This window comes from Embiotoca jacksoni, unplaced genomic scaffold (assembly GCF_022577435.1).
Source record: "Embiotoca jacksoni isolate LCO1_2020_lvr unplaced genomic scaffold, fEmbJac1.0.p SCAF_13, whole genome shotgun sequence".
In the NCBI taxonomy this organism is placed as follows: domain Eukaryota; kingdom Metazoa; phylum Chordata; class Actinopteri; family Embiotocidae; genus Embiotoca; species Embiotoca jacksoni.
Genome location: NW_027185263.1, coordinates 17909855 through 17924171, shown reverse-complemented (window position 1 = coordinate 17924171; position 14317 = coordinate 17909855).

Here is a 14317-nt window from a genome sequence, read left to right as displayed (position 1 = left end):
GAAATAAATGGTACATTATCATCCTGAGGAACAGGATCAATATGTAATGAGGTTTAATGGGCCAGAAAAGTGTCTAATAGAAATGATGGCTGCACCAGCCTCGCCATGCAAGCATAATGAAGCCAAATACATCTTTTTCCTTGAGAGCACTTTGCCCTGAGCAAAAATTACTCAGGAGGGCTGGTTTTATGACCCCTGTTTGTGTAAATATGTAGCCTGCAGTCTGTTTGCCTTATTATGCAATTCTGGCTCAGTATAAGATTTTTCTTGCTGAGGGAAATGGCTGTGTTTATAATGCAATCCTTTTAAGGAGGCTTTCCAGTCATGCAGTTTGTCTTTTTTTTTCTCAGGGAGTTTTTATCTCCCTACAGTGTTTCATATTTTGTAGAGTCTGAAGATGATTGACAACCTCCAGTGTGAACATGAGGAAGTTCAGACGGAGGACAGGCATTATTTGCATCAATTGTTACATTACCACGGGGAGCCGGTGTTCGAGTGGATTTTGTCACTGAAACAATAATGACACACTATCACACAAATCAAAATAAACTGTTGTACAAAGAAACAGAATGCATGTGTTTTTCTGTTTGCTGAAAAGAGTGGCTGTACACATTTAAAAACGTAATAAAAGAACAATGTGACACAGTACGTCAACGCAAATTGAACAAAAAACTAATTAAACTATGAATCTGGAAAACTATTTGAATTAACTTCTGCTCTGCTTGTCTGTATTGACATCAGAGTTTTACATATGCTGTTTGAACCAGTCAGAGTCTGGGAGATTGTTCCCTGAAAAATCTTCTGGCACACAGATGTAATAGTTATTATTAGAACATATTTCAACTATGGAAATCATAATATCTGCAATTTTTTTTTTTTTTACAAACTAGTCAAAATAAGGAAGTACAGTATGTCCCACTGCATTAGCCAAAACTCAGTTAAAGTAAACTTAGCAATAAGATTATGTTTTATCGTTATTCATGATAACCATATGTTCTTATCTGCTGACTGTAAAGATTTATATTTCAGAATCATCTGTACATGATTAACAAAATTATAAGACTATGATACACAAGAAAATTGAATAGGAAGTATTTTATTGATTGTGTATCATATACAGAAGAAATTATCTGTATGAGCTTTGAAATAGTTGAAGGGAAAACATCTCCATAACATACTGTTCAACATAATATTATTATAATTTTTTAACCACCATGAGTCTGAAATGTTAATGCAGTTTTTCCATGAAAAGTCCCACGGGTGTAAATAAAAATAACGTTACAATTTATAATATATACAATATTGTCCAGTTCAACAGAATAAACATTCACCCACAGAAAATCAAACCTCACCAATAACAACAACAATAATAATAATAACAATAATAATAATAATAATAATAACTTTATTTGTATAGCACCTTTAAAAACAGAGTTTACAAAGTGCTCTACAGGGAAGCAAAGCATAGTCATACATAGATAGATAGATAGATAGATAGATAGACAGACAGACAGACAGACAGACAGACAGACAGATAGATAGATAGATAGATAGATAGATAGATAGATAGATAGATAGATAGATAGATAGATAGATAGATAGATAGATAGATAGATAGATAGATAGATAGATAGATAGATAGATAGATAGATAGATAGATAGATAGATAGATAGATAGATAGATAGATAGATAGATAGATAGATAGATAGATAGATAGATAGATAGATAGATACTTTATTAATCCCTCAGAGGTAAATTTTTATGTCACAACAGCATGTACAGGGCAAAAAAATTGAATATAATTTTAAAAAAAAATGCACATTCTATACAATAAAATAATATTAAATAAACTAAACTAAACAAAACTAACCTAAACCTAAACAACAGTGCAATGGATTAGAACAAAACAACCTACAAGACAGCAGTGCAAGGGTGTCATTGTTGTGTGATGGATTTTGCCAGAGGTGAGTTATTGTACAGTCTTATTGCAGTGGGCAGGAATGATCTCCTGTATCTGTCCTTGTGACAGCGGAGCTGGAGGAGTCTATTGGAGAAAGTGCTCCACTGTCCCTGCAGCAGGTGGTGGAGAGGGTGGTCAGGATTATCCAATATGGATAATAGTTTCCTCAGCGTCCTCCTCTCCACCACCTTTTCCAGACTGTCCAGTTTGCAGCCAATGATGGAGCCGGCCTTCTTAACCAGTTTGTTAAGTCTGTTGGTGTCGCCGGCTCCAATGCTGCTCTCCCAGCAGACTACGGAGAAGTAGACTGGTAGAACATCTCCAACATCTCGCTGCACACGTCAAAGGATCGAAGTCTCCTCAAGAAAAAGCGTCGACTCATCCCCTTCTTGGAGACAGCGTTGATGTTGGTCTTTCAGTTCAGTCTGTTGTCATGGAGACACCAGGTACATGTACTCCTCAACCATGTCCACCTCCTCTCCCAGAACTCTCAGCGGTTGTGGAGCCGTCGTCTTCCTCCTGAAGTCGACCACCATCTCTCTGGTCTTGGCCACGTTCAGAAGCAGGTAATTTCTTCCCGCCCACTCCACAAAGTCCTCCATGACTGCCCTGTACTCGTCCTCCCGTTCATCCCTTATACATCCTACCACTGCAGAGTCATCAGAGAACTTCTGCAGATGGCAGGACTCTGAGTTGTTCTGGAAGTCAGTGGTGTAGAAGGTGAACAGGAGGGGAGACAGAACAGTTCCCTGTGGAGCTCCAGTACCACTGACCACCGTATCAGACAGCACACTGCCCAGACGGACAAACTGTGGTCTGCCTGTCAGGTAGTCAGTGATCCAGGAGACGGTGGACGCGTCCACCCCCACCACCCGCACCTTCTCACTCAGTAGCAGTGGTTGGATGGTGTTAAATGCACTGGAGAAATCAAAGAAAGTGATTCTCACAGAGCCACCGGTTCCGTCCAGGTGCGACTGAGCTCGTTGCAGCAGGTAGATGATGGCGTCGTCCACTTCCACATGAGGCTGGTACGCAAATTGCAGAGGGTCCAGTGAAGATTTCACCAGCGGCCTGAGGTGGGCCAAGACCAGCCTCTCCAGCACCTTCATCACATGAGATGTGAGGGCAACTGGTCAATACCGTCAATACCGGTAAACATTTAAGAAAACAGGAGGCAAAAAAGACCATACCATTAAGGTAATGAATACAACAAAACCAAACAAATGGAATAGAAAAAAAACAAATAAACAAATGAATAAAATAAACAAACAAAAACAGGGAAACAAAAGAACTGCATAAAAGGACATAAAAGGACGACATCACTTAAAAGCAATTCTAGAAAAATGGGTTTTAAGAAGTGATTTAAAAGAAGTTAATGATTCTGCGAGCCTTATCTCCTCAGGTAGGTCGTTCCAAAGTCGAGGGCTCTAATGGCAACAGCACGGTCACCCTTTGATTTAAGTCTCAACTTTGAAACGGCCAGAAGGGCTCCACCGGAGGATCTAAGGCTGCAAGTTGGCTCATATGGGGCTAACATTTCAATAATGTAGCTCGGGGCCAGACCCAGGCGGGCCTTAAAAGTGATCAACAAAATCTTAAAATCAATTCTAAAACCAACCGGGAGCCAGAACTGAAGTAATGTGATGTCGTCTGTTAAAACCAGTAAGAAGCAGAGCTGCTGCATTCTGGACTAGTTGGAGGCGGGAGATAGATTTTTGGTTTATGCCAGAAAGGCACAATAGATCGGCCTTCCCTCTGGTAAGTGCAGTCAAACATCACATACTGTTTCCGTAGATATAAAAAATGGATCATGAGGAATATTATTCATTTGTTGTTAGACACTGTGTTTGTAGAACCATACTGAAGGCAAAGCACTGAATTTACTGTGCTTCCATTTGCACTTGAGCGATCACAGAACCAACCGGGGCAGACATGAACTTTGAGATGGGACTGATGGAGAATGAAATCTCTGCCAGCCTCACCACCCAATAACTAACACTTTGACACACACACAGTCTACATTCCCTGAGCGCTCCAGGATGTATTATGGTAGGGCTCCAGCACTGGCCTCCATTAATCATGCTTCCCTCTTGGTGGCTGCCATGCAGGGCAGTTTAAAGGGAACATTCACCAAAAAAACCTAAGTTTATATTGTTCCCTTTGTATGACATCTCATGCAATCTCATCATCCACTATCCCTACAAGTTTTTCAAACCTTGAACTAGCAGTGCTATCTCATGACACGTTGTGGAGTTGGTCCATTTGAAATGAATTAGTGAGTAACAGCATGGGCTCTGTGGGAGTTTCTGTTGCATCCAAATGAGTGTTATTTTAATACAAGGCTTACAGCTGTGAACTTGACGATGTGGCTGTATTCCAGAAGAATCTCCACAGTGCTGTCAGAGGGAATTGGGAAAATGTCATTGTTTACTGTCTATGGAGCAGCTGCAGGATTTGTCTGTTGATGACAGCACCGCCACAGAGTGCCTGCTGTTCAGCGTCAGCAGAATGTGCTTTAAATTCACTAAGTAAAACTATAAAATATCATAAAAATAACAATAAACTGTATTTAAGGTATATTTTCCATGACATAATCTTTAGGTCTGTATATTTTCCACCAGGGGATAGGACCAGGGAGCCAAGAGCCAAAGAGGGCTGACTAAGTGATATCTCTGCGTTTATGAGTATTGTGATGTTTAGTAAAAGATTGTTACTGTAACTGTATTGCTTCTATTGTGCCCCCCCTCCCCCGCACACACACACACACACACACACACACACACACACACACACACACACACACACACACACACACACACACACACACACACACACAATCTGCTGACCTTTTCACTCTCTTTATGTTTGCGAGGAACATTTTCCAGACTCGCTGTGTCTCTGATTGATGTCTCAACTCCACCGAGTTCACTGTCGTTTTGTCTTAGACAAAGCAGTGCAAAATGTTAAGCCCTGAAGAAATACACTGGCCAAGGGTTCAGTCTGCATAAAAAGTGTATCTGACATTTATATTAAAGTTGTGTATGAAGATTTCTGAGAATGATGCAAATACATGAAAAAACATGAAAGTTTGAAATGGGTGATGTACTTTAACAAATGACACATACAATTGATACTGTGTAATAGGTTTTTTTTTTTTTTAAATAAAAAACAGATCAGTAGAAAAGTAAGTACACCTACATGCCACTTTCAAAGTCATCAGATCAGAACCAGCTAAGATCTAAAGAGCTCTCAAAGGCCTTCAGAAAAGACGTTCTGAAAGTATATGAGTGTGGCAACAGATATAACAATGGTAACGGATCACCCACTTATTAAGAATAAATCCATTGACTTCACTAAATTCACACAGGATTTCAAATGCTTGACAAAATTCAGCCCAAGAGCAGGCTGACTGCAAAAACTCTCCAAGAACCATAAATGTCATCACAGAATCTGTAGGTAACTCTTTGTTGGTGTCAAAGTGCACGAGTCTAGAATCATGTCACACAAACTTGAACTGCATGGGAAGTACGTCAGGAAACCAACTGTCAAGCATGTTGATTGGAATGTAATGGTTTGTAGTAGCCTGTGGGCCTGGGCAGCTTCAGGTCGCTGATTCAACTATGAATTTTGCATTGTATCGAAAAGTAAGATAATGTGAGGCTCGCTGTCCAGAAGTTGAAGTTGAACAAGAAGTGCACCTTGTAACAAAGTAATGTTCGAGAACACCCAAACAAAATCCACCAAGCAAAGGCTCAAAAAGAAGAACTGGACTAATTGAATATATTAGTCAAGAAAAAAAAAGGCCCGAATTTAATCCCTTTTGAAATGTTGTTAGGAGATTTGGTAACTCTCAAACATCCTACAACTGAAGAAATTTTGCACTGAGAAGTTGTCAAGAATGTCAGCCGGCGGATCAGAAACTGGTGGACAATTCTGGAAAACACCTACAAGATTTTATTTCTGCTAAACAGACAAAGACTATCTTCAAGGCCAAGGGTGTACTTACTTTTTCCACTGAAGAACATTACATCTGTTGATACTTTTGTTAAATGAATTACTGAAACAAACTAAATTTTCTTGTGGTGTTGTACCATATGTATCAAGTTTATCTGTAGGCTCTGTCTGAAAATTAAAAAAAAAAAAAAAAAATGCCAGCTCTTTTTTTTTTTCATTATTGCACAAACAATTATAAAAATGAGTTGTGTGAATGAATTGTGTAGTTGCCTCCCTAAACAAGGGGCCTGCAGTGCACCCACACAGCAAACACCCGGGGGAATCATATTGATTTCTGTTCTACTGTCCCACTGACGTCATTACACCAATCAGCTCTGGGCTGAAGACTGCACCAACTGGGTCAAACACAGAAATTCACAAACAGCTAAAAGTGCTTCCTCTAAGGTTCTGACATTTGGTTGTTTTTTTTTCACAACGGACAAAATCTTTTCAAAAGAAGCCAATATATCCTGACGTTTGCTCTGCAGAATGAGTCGGACTTCCAAAGCACAGACACCCAAGCTGGCATACAAAATGTCCACTTCTTGCAAAGTCTGCAAATTTGGAATGCCCACTTAAATCCACAGAAGACTTTTCACAGCTGTTTTCACGGCAGTACTCATCAGGACGAGAAACACAAAATCTGTAGAACAAGAACTGGAGACTCTGATTTTGGTGGTAAATTATTGTTATAAGGTGCTAGAATGAACTTTCATGCTCCATTAAGTTAACCGTTCCTAAACAACTGCTTTTGCAGCTTAGATATCAACTGAAAAATGCTTTGACGGGACAGATACGTCAATCACAGCTGATTGATTGAAGCTTTTGAAAAAATTTCCCCTCTGGGATTAATAAAGTAACTACCTAACCTAACCTAACCTAACCTAAGCACAAAACATCAAACATGAACATTAGCTCAGGCTGAATAAGAAGTAAGAACAAAATTACCAATCATTTTGATCATCTGGTGAATTATGAAATACTAATCAGGATGTCATGGCCTCTTGCACGCCATGGACGAGCAGGACTAAATTTCTTGAGTTCACCTTTAACCCTGCATTCTGGAACTTTTATCTCCCCCTACTGCCACTGAGAGTAATAACAAAAGCCTGTCGACCCTGAATGTGCATACATCATGGGCTCCAGTGTAGCCTTCTCCATACCATCTGCTGCATCTGGAAAACAGAAAATAAATTGTGGCAAAATAAAATAAAATCCATCTGCAAAATGACTCGTTTCACTCATAGAATTTGATCCATTCGGTCCATTATATTTAGGAAGTCTAGATTAGCTGTTCTATTGAAATATTTGATCCCCTCTTAAGTTGGCATAGAGCTGTAGTGGAAGTCAGCCAGCTTTGCAGGTGGAAGTCTGGTGCATGTGCTCTGCCCATAGAGGATGACCAGTTTTCATATATTATGCTAGAGCGGGAATGTCTCACCAGACAACAGATTTGAAATATCTGTGTAGTGTTAAATACAGAGATATCTATCAGGCAGTTTTAATAAGTTATGTGAACTCATTTGATAAGGGGTTTAATGTAAAGGATGCTCATTTACATTTTACGTTAAAGTCTTGAAATATAGTTTTAAGATATGATAGAACTAATCTTCAACAGGTGCTGAAATCCAAAAGAGAAAATTGGAAAAGAAGTTCACACATTATATTCTGTTTCCATTAGATGCTGCATTAATCTATTAACAACCAGGTGTGGGTGTTATTAAATCTGCTCATGGTCTGAGCAGGGAAAAACAAGCAGGCTGGATGTTTTTCCTTGTCCTTTTTTTCTTTGCCCTGTTGTTGGAGCACAGACAAGAATCAACATCTAATTAAAGACAATGGTTTAAATATGATAAACAGATGCGTGTCTTTATACACTGGTAAAGTTTGTTTGTTTCTGTACTGCAAAAGTCCACACATCCCTTCCTGAATGAAATGGTAATTATCAATGCATTCATTCAAATTGACATTTTGCATTCCTATTTATATTGAGACAATTAAAGGGTTTTGCTACATTCTCTGAGGAATGGGTTTTCTAACCAACACAAAATGCTGCTTTCATAGGGAAATCATGATGTTATGTTTATTACAATAACAGATTCTTGCACGTCTTGTGGTGCTTAAAATTCTGTTTAATTTACACATATCCATGTGTGTCTCTCTTTCGCACAAACATACTTCACCTCACTCCACTTAACTGCCAAGTCAATTTCTCCTGGCTTTCTGCCACATACTGCCAATATGTCCGAGAGGCAAACATGATGAGAATGCTTCACTGGTTGTTCACGGCACTGACGGCCAATCAAGGGCACTCCACATGACAGGCATCGCTGGTGGATCCTTTCTACTGCTCATTTTTACACCAGTTCAAATAGAAAATCAGATGCAGCATGCCACATCAATAACTCATCATTCAAGGTAAAATTTTCCTACTTGAAATGTGTGCGTGGGCGAGAGAGAGAAAAAGCAGCTGTGAAGGAGAGAGAGAAATCAAGAGCAGTTCAAGGCAGAAACACACAGTAGACGAACAGTATAAAGAAGTAAGAGACATCTTCCTGTCGACGCTGGATGTCTTAATGGATTTGCTAATGTAGTACGACTAAGAAGATTTAAGAATACTTCACCGGAACACTCCCACTTTCTGTCTACCGAGTTTGAAAACGTCCTAAAACTTATAAAGTACAAGCAGGATGTCTGTCAGCATCTTGAAAAACCTCTATGAATGAGTTAATGAACCGTATGAATACACACAATATTACCTTGACCTGAGACATCATGGTTCATGTCTGGCTACAGATAGATCATATTTATTATAACTCAACCTGAAAAGCACTGGAGGTGTCCTGAAGTCAGTTCATACAGGGCTCTGCTGCTCAGACTGAACGTGTGGCAACATATTGGATGTCTTTAATCGCAGCTGATGTCCTGGCATGACATTTGTTGTACAGCTTCAGCACAACGTTTTGAGAAAAATCTGTTCTTAACAGCAGATTGTATCTCTTATCAAGCACTTTCTCTATTTGTTGGAACCCACTCTCTTCCACAAAAGATACGCTGTTCTTCTCAAGGGCATTTTCTCTTACATCTGCCTGAGATGCCTGAGCACTCCTCATACTGTTTATTGTCAAGCCATGCAAATGGATAAAGGAAAAAATAAATTACCTTATCTGAAAGCATATACTCTAGCTGATAACTTAAAAAAAATTAACAGCAGTTATCACATTTCAGTGTTTTTTAGCTACTCTTAGACAGGCTGTAAGGATGGAAATGTTAGTCTGTGCACTTCTTCCCTACTTTGGTACAGACCAAAATACCTCAACCTCAGAGTAGACTGAATTTTGAAATGAATAAAGGAATAAATGAAGACATTGGCAGCTCACACGTGAGGCCCACTGACTTTAGTGATCCCTGAATTGAATATGTCTCAACAAGTAGCCTACTGGATGAATTTTCATCAAACTGCGTATGAAGATGAAAACCTGTGTTAACTTGTAATTTCCCTTTCTCATCATGTAATAATTTAATGTATTTATTTATTCAGTATTCTAATTTGTGATAAAATACCTGCAAAACTAATGACATCCCCACCAACCTCTGCTGTTCTGTGTTTAGTGCTAATTAGCAGCATGCTAATGTGTTAGATGTGAATCTAGTAAAACATTACGCCCAAAAAAAGCAGCATATTTGGACTCTTGTTGTCAGCATGTTGATGTTACCATTTGGCAGCTTTGTACACCTTCGCAAAGCTGCCTCCCTGGTTCTAGACTTGACACACACTGTGTAATGATACCCCTACTTTGCCTGCTCCAAACAGGCTTCTTTCTTTTTACATTTATACCGTTATATCAGATCCAACAGAAGAGAAGCCAATGCAGAAGTTCCAACTTCTCATGAAATCCAAAGTCATTATGGTGTCATTTTCTAAATTCACTCCTTGAGATCAGTGTTCTGGTGGTCACTCTGAAAATAATTCCACAATTAAGTAGCTATTAAGCCTCAAGAAGCGATGTGTTTGTGGAGGGGTCTGCACGGCTGAGGTGAAGTCAGGTTTTGGTAAAGGTGGGTGGACACAGTGTCCCTCGGGTTCTCAGTCAGATCCCCCCTCTCACAATGCACGTAGCGTTGATATACTGTACATGGGCTTGATATTAGACTGTTAGTGTACTTCTGTTATCTTCAACGACTAAAAAACAGCACCAAGTGAGTCTCACTCGCCGAAGACACCACAAAAACAACACTGTTCCTTTTCAGATATTAAATTTGTAATGGCAATAATCAGCACATAGATTCAGAGAGTTGAAATGGTCAATTAAAAGCTTTTTACTCATCTCATGCACTACATCCTCTGATGATGGATGAAGGCATATTTCTGTGGGAACATTTTTGCCATTAATATCACATTACAGCCTCAGCTAAAAGAAAAACAAATTAATATTTATATATCAGCATTTTTAGTGAGATAAAAGAGGTGAAGCTTCATCTCTAAACTGGTCAATGTGTTCTGCTGTGTGAGCTGAGTTGAAACCAATACACACCTGAATAATTCATATGTCTCTCATCGCATTTCTTTGATAACTTTTTTTTCTTGTTTTCTCGCAATGCACTTCTGTGAGGTCTCAGCTTCCTGTTTCATCAACAAACACAACAAACATGCTCTTGCTCCTCAGCCAAGATGACCTCGAAGATGCCTTCAATCATAAAGAATTCATGAAGGACAAGCAGGATCTATGAGCCACGTTGATGTCTGAATCGAGATCTTTTTTTATTCCACTGTGTACTGTTTGATAATGGAAACATCACCGGACAGAGGTTGAATCAAGATTTTGTATTTAGTTTGTTCAATTTACATGATGTGATTTCTGGATGATACAGCAGCCTAATACTGCACGACTCACATTGTTTATCTGCTTCACTATTTTAGACATACAAATAAGTGGCAGCCGGGCTTAGATCTGATTTAAATTGACAATGACAGATGATGGCTGTGCAACATTGTGCAATGTATATTAGAAATGTGCAATCACAGCATATGGAAATAAAACGTATGAGAATGACTTCATTTTGTACATCTGGTATCGCAGCTCATTCTAGAGCAAGAAACGCTCATCCTTCCTGACAGAATTATCCATATCCGCAAAAGTCCAAAGACATCCTCTGCAGGCAGCAGCACTGAAACACTTTAAAAAAGCAAATGTCAAGAATCATTCTGTTGCTGCTTACAACAAAATGTGCCAGACTATGATGGAATTGTCCGTCTGTGCCGGGATGTGTCAACTTTTTTGCCAGTTATTTCAGCGGGGAGCCTCATCCATTTCTCTCCTCTAACTGTGTCAGCACAGCGGCCAGGACACTGCCAGCAGGGTTAATGATGAGCAGGGGGACAGATGGTTTTTGTTGTCATCTGGAGTGATGGCTCCCAGCCTTGTCTCTGTCACTGAACCAGGGCTGACGGACAGAGACACACACACACACACACACACACACACACACACACACACACACACACAGGATGGAAGACCTTTACGTAGTTGTAGGCTGATGATGACCTTTACAAAATGACATGTTCTTTTTTGGACCGCAGCAGTTTGTTTCCCTGGTGTTGTCTGCTGATGTAGCTCCAGTGCTTTTTTTCTTTAATAACATAGCTACACTGATAATAATCAGTCTATTTTTCTCTTGTTTGAAATGGGATACAAGGCGACAGTTCTGTGTTTAACATGAACAGATGAAAGGTCGTAATGGACTGCTGATGAATATGCAACTGTTTTCATGCATATCACTTTATCAGTGTTAGACACGGTGTCCTCTTGCGCCTTGACAAATGAATACAGTGAAATGAACAAAGTGTGTGCTTGTGTGTGCCTGAGAGAGACAAGGAGACAGCACTAAGGCCTGATAATTTAATGCGACAGAAGCTTTTCCATACAGAGAAACTTGGCTGGCTTTTAATTGACTTAATCATTTTATTACTCTACAAAGACAAAAGATGAATGCCCTCTTATCAGTAAGAAACAAAATGAACAAGGCTGCCACAGAAGAGGGAGAAGACATAAAGCATACTGAAGCAAAATGGAAGGATACTTCTGTTCCTACAGTTTGGAGGTCCGCAGGGAAACTTTATCTTCAAACAAATTTGATATCAGTACCGCGAGAGCGTTTTCTTCTCCTTGATGTCAGATAAAGCTTTCATTATTTCAGTGCATCCCGAGCAGGGAGATGTCAAGAGACAAACCAGTTAAGTCGAAGTTTACAGTCACATTGAACCACAAGGTCCCATCAGAGGCTCTGGTATTCAACAATATTAACTGTGAGCTGCCGCTGGGGCTGCACAACGCTGCTTAAAGTCAAAACAGTCCAGAACAAAGTAACATCGGCATGGTGATCCCTTCAGCAGGATACATAGTGGTGTGCTGTTTGTATCACCACCGGCACATATAATTTCCTATGCCACTGGATGAAGAGCATCTTGTCAGTATAATGTTGGGAAACGGTTTGAGCAGCACATGTCACTAAGAGAATCTGCACCACTTGTGTTGTAACCTAATCAACTTCATCTACCTCGGAAACGGGATGTGCAGATGTAAATAAAGCCATGTATCCCACTGAAGGAATCAACGCACCAACGGCATTGACAATGTGAAATAAAACCAAAGGTGAAAATGGTGCTGCTACATTTTAATGCATTTCAAAAGAAAAGAGCAATGTAACCGAAACAGACCTCCATGTAGCTCAGTACACACTCCTCTAATGTTGGAGAGAGCGATGTGTGTGCTGTGTGGATCCAAGTCAAACAACCCAATAGAAACTCCTGTCTCATCCATCATCCTCATATGTGCCGCCCACTGAATCCAACTTAACTAGCAAGTATAAGTTTGTGATTCGCAACCGAAGAGGTGTGTTATGCAACTAAAACTTTTTGTGACGCAAGTCAAATTCTCAAGTCTGTGACCAAAACCGACAAAACATTAAAGGAAAATTTGCAATGCAAATTTTTTTTTATCTCCACTTCATATATTTTTACTTGGAAGACATTTGTGAAAAATATGCTCTCAAAACGGGTTTTTTAATGCTTGCATTAAACACCTTCATAGTGTATTTTTGTATTAGAAGTCGACTGATTCATTGATTAAGCTGATTAATTGACTGACTAGTCATTATCAGTGGCCCTGAAAGTGACTGGGGGCTGTACATCAATAATTGATGGAGGCACCATACACAAAGTCGAGGTAATGGCACTGTGTGCCTGAGATCAGTGGTGCACTGACCATCGGACATACGGAGGATAAACCTCCATCTAGTTTTTACCAGCTCTGTCTGTATGCCTGTCAGGGTGCCCAGAAGAGAGATTTACTGGAGTCATAGGTTAAAGCCATCTTTAATGAACAGCTGCAGTTTAATTTCCCTCCGTAATAAAGCCAACTTAGAAAAAAAAAAAAAAATATCAAGAATGGAGGCACCCAAGGAAAAGTCAAGGGATGACCAAAGTCATTAGCACTCACCCTCTGGGTTCCATGAATGGCTTTACAAACAGGCAAAGTTATCAATCAAGTTGTTGAGATCAAGGTTAAGGTAATTTATTTGTGCACTTCATCTCATCAGCCCCAAATTTACAAAAGGAAGCTTGAGAAAAAGACATGCTAATCCAGTGTTTATGAAATGGAGAAACCTCTGTGGCAGCAGCTGGACGATATAAAACTGCAGTTGGATGAATCTTTTTTAAGTAACACTGAGTGCCAATTCTCTTTGCAAGTTAGTGACAAATTGGATACATTCAGTTATACAAACTGTTGTTTAGTGGGTGGATATGAGGGTACCTTTATAATTTTTCACATGTCGACTAAGGACCTTATCCCCATCCATCAGATTCAGTGAGACTGACAGGCATCTGTCATTACAACTACAACTCAATCAGCTCATCACTGGAGCTGAGAGATGATGCAACACAAGATAAACATTAAACATTAAACAGTAAACCTATCTGGACAGAGAGGAAGGCAAGTCCACGCAGTTTCCCACAGGCTAAATGCGTCTTTGCTCTGTGGCCTAATGTTCACAGGCTTAGCCCAGATGAATTTTGTGATAACTGGGTTAAACTGACTCTGGGGAAGAGGAGAAAGACCTAAGAGGAATGCTGGTATGCAAGGACATGGCTGCCTCAGGTTTTCCTACATGTTGACCTGCATTGCTCCCATATTTAATGTCTCACTGGCAGTTTTTCTATCCAAGAGCTGAGATTCAGCTTCACATGCACACACACACACACACAAATTCTTGATCGCACACACAACTGCGCACAGGTAGTGTATAAAAAACGACAAGGCATTGCCTGCGGGCAAATCGTGCGAATGAATGATCTGAATGAG